The sequence below is a fragment of the Grammomys surdaster genome, unplaced genomic scaffold, assembly GCF_004785775.1.
Source record: "Grammomys surdaster isolate TR1022 unplaced genomic scaffold, NIH_TR_1.0 208, whole genome shotgun sequence".
Classification (NCBI taxonomy): Eukaryota; Metazoa; Chordata; class Mammalia; order Rodentia; family Muridae; genus Grammomys; species Grammomys surdaster.
In genome coordinates, this window is record NW_021604653.1 from 4939936 (window position 1) to 4943685 (window position 3750).

Below are 3750 nucleotides of genomic sequence, written 5' to 3' on the forward strand. Positions count from 1 at the left end.
CTCTCTCTCTCTCTCTCTCTCTCTCTCTCTCTCTCTCTCTCTCTCTCTCTCTCTCTCTCTCTCTGTTCTACCTGTCTCTATTCCCTCAACTCCCTTTCCCATACCCTAAATAAACTCTATTCCATACTATATCTGTCATATGGCTGGTCCCTCGGAGGAAGGTATGCGTCAGCATGAGTCCGCAGAGTCACCACCTTTCATCTCACCATACCATGCCTCTACCACATTGTGGTTCTTTCTTAATTTATAAAACACAACAGTTGGTGACAAGTCAAAGGTTCATATCTCCTGTTGCTACATGTACTTCGCAGTCATGGGATGGTTCGATAGACCTATCCATCTAAACACCAGTGGATTGATAAGCTCCCATCCACTGTTTCCAAAGCAGAGTTGTTGAGGTCACAGATATTCTGTGGTGTCCTTGAGGATGGAGGCAGTCACAGTCATGATTGGCCTTCTGACTGAAACTTCATTCTATGACCCCTACCACTGGGTGGCTCCCCTACCTCTCACTTTCTGGGAAGCGGGGAAAAATACCCCGTAAGATTAGGTAAATCGTTCTCCCTCTGTCTCCGATTAGGTAAATCGTTCTCCCTCTGTCTCCGAGCCGCATAGCTAACCCAGAGCTCAGCACTTAGTTCACCTTGTGAAGACATAGTGATCTGGTCTGGCTGCTGCCTTATCTACTGCATTTGCAGGAATGGCCACATTGCTAGCTCCGCCTACTCTCACACAGAAGGGAACGTCTTCGATGTCACAACTACCGGTCTAATTCCTAGACTAAATGTGGCCCCATTATCCATAATCCAGTAATTGCATGGCTGCTTAAAGGTGCTTTTACAACTCAGTGATCATAGGCCATTCCTCTCCTCGTTATTCTCTCACTGCTTGCTCAGCTCCCAGTCCCCTCCCCCTCATCTCCCCATCCGCGATTTGGCCACTACTTTGCACTTTTGCCCTGCCTCTCACTCCCAGGGCCTGCCTCATGACTATCCTCAGATCTTTCTCGATCCCTGGCAGGTATTCTGCTCTACTGAGCCACCAGCAGGCAGCCCCCATTGCTGTCAACTCTGTCTGCTCAACTCTGCCACCTAACTTTCTCTGTCTCTCTGTCTCTCTGTCTCTCTCTGTCTCTGTCTCTGTTTCTCTCTGTCTCTCTGTCTCTCTCTCTGTCTCTCTCTCTGTCTCTCTCTCATTCTCTCTCTCTCTCTCTCTCTCTCTCTCTCTCTCTCTCTCTCTCTCTCTCTCTCTCTTCCCCCTCCCCCACCTCAGCCCCTGTACTGGAGCCTACTACCAAAATGAGCAGATTTGCTAAAAGGCAGAATGCTCCTGAAGGTGCTGTTCTCTGTCCTGCTCCCCCCCACCCCCACCCCGTTTGCTAATATTCTGCTTTGCCAAGCTGTAGGAACATTCTGCAGCCACTGCCGGTCTAAACACCTCTCACACTGCTCTGTTTAGATTCATCTGTATGTTTATTTTTGCCATGCTTCTGTTCTTCCATTTTAAGATATACAGCCACATTCCTACAATTTAGTTCTAACGTCTAACACATGACTCTTAGCAACATCGTAACTATGGGCAGTCCTGTGTCTGTCTGCCCTCTTTAATATGGGCAGATAAGGTTTTGCTATGCTTTTGCCTCAGTGCCATCTTAGATCAGGGCAGTCACCTGGCAGACTGTAGCTTCAGCGACATCTTTGTTATTGGCAGTCCCCTTTTTCCTGACTTTAGCAGTACAGCCTTAAAAAGTCACTTAGAAATTAAGATAAGGTTTTCTTCTATCCTGCCTTGGTCAATAATAATTTTTAAACAGTAAAAAGTGTTAAATGTCACTGCCTTAAATATAGATTTAACCTTGTTTTTGCTATTGCCTTAAAGCTACAACATGCTCTCCTTATTTGCTAGATATATCTAGAGCAGATAAATAAACAAAGGTTGTCTAACTCAGATATGCTCAATCCAGACTGTCAAACACTGACTCTTAATCTTGTCAGAAATCTGATAAAAGTAACATAAAATGTTTAAACATATTGTGATTGACAGAGACTCCCAAATCCTGACAGTTTAAATCCTCCCCCAGCACTCACCTTACACACAGGTCTCTGAATAAGATATGGGCTCAGAGACAAGATTCTACCTGGATTGTGGTATGATAATCACTGAGAAACACTACTTTATTGCCTTGCTTTAGCTTTTCTGCCATGGCTTGGCCTACACTGTAGACAGAAGATACCCAGAGAGGTATACGTCTCATATAGCCTAAGTCAAAGTGGCTAATTGCTCTAATATATCCACTCCACAGGAAAAAGCTTTTCCTCTTCTGGGCCTGATAGCTATACTGACACTGTTTAAGTTGCCATGGAGACCATAGGACCTAGAAACTGTTTAGGTAGTGGACTATATAGACCAATCTCTGTCATTTCAATTAATACATGACTATTAGATTATAATTTATTCTTCCCGTATTTCTGACTACATTGACAGCTAGAAAACAGACCTAGCCCCTTACCCAAGGTAATACACCACCTTATTATCTCAATAGTCAATTTGTTAACTAGTTAAGAGCATCAGATCTCTTATCAAAGTCGGATAAGTTTGGCTTGCTCACAGACTTCACAATAAAAGATATACAAGTTCAGATGTAAGCTTTCACATTTACAGCCTTATGTTATTTCCTTATTTAAACTCAGTTTCCAGTGACTACATGCTTCATATTTCCTCTCCTTGTTGTGCCATTGTCCTAACATTAACCAAAAGAGTTCTTATAAATTAGCCTAACCCTAATAAAACATTCCACTATATGATCCACTTTGGTTGCCTTTTAACTATAAACTTAAGATATTTTTCATGCTAAACTATATGATCAACCATTATATTCATAAGGCCAAGGTTTTGAGTTTCATTCTTGTTCCTTCTGCTCCACAAAAGGTTTTTTTCAATTTAATAACTTTGTCTAGGGGTCCATTTTCTGGTTCAAGCCATGTACTTTGGCTCCCAACGTGTTGATGGTGTTAACAACAAGCTTTAACATGTGATCACAGGAGTGTTCATGGAATTTGGTTTATTGCCTTGCTTGTTCTTTGACTATTTGTGTTTATTGTCTTGCTTGTTCCTTGACTAGTTGCATCTATTGTATTGCTAACAAGCTTTAACATGTGATCACAGGAGTGTTCATGGAATTTGGTTTATTGCCTTGCTTGTTCTTTGACTATTTGTGTTTATTGTCTTGCTTGTTCCTTGACTAGTTGCATCTATTGTATTGCTAATTCTTCAACTTAGAAATGACCTTAATATTTGCATGTAATTAAAATGATATAAAAGCAAAACGGAGGAGAGGATGGGATTGGGGGGTTCTAGGGAGAGGAAATGGAGAAAGGGGATGACATCTGGAATATAAATAAATAAAATATCCAATAAAAATATAATCACCTTGACACAAAAAAGGAAAAAAAAAACAAAAGGTTTTTGTCTTCCTATGCTCATCTTAAAGATTGTTCATGCTGTTAACAAATGTATCTCTTCTGTAAACTTATAAGCTACAGGAAACCCACTCAGATCTGTCTCTCATGGATCAAATAGACTCCATCCAGATAAGTAAACATGCCAATCAATAGCCTAAGTTCCCACTTGCTACCTAGCCCAGAGGGTTTCTTGTGCCCTAGGTTTGGAACTTCCCTCATTCCCAACAACCAAGACATAAGAGTTTCAATATACTTTCAAATGTACATGTAAGAATTTTTTCACCCAAAT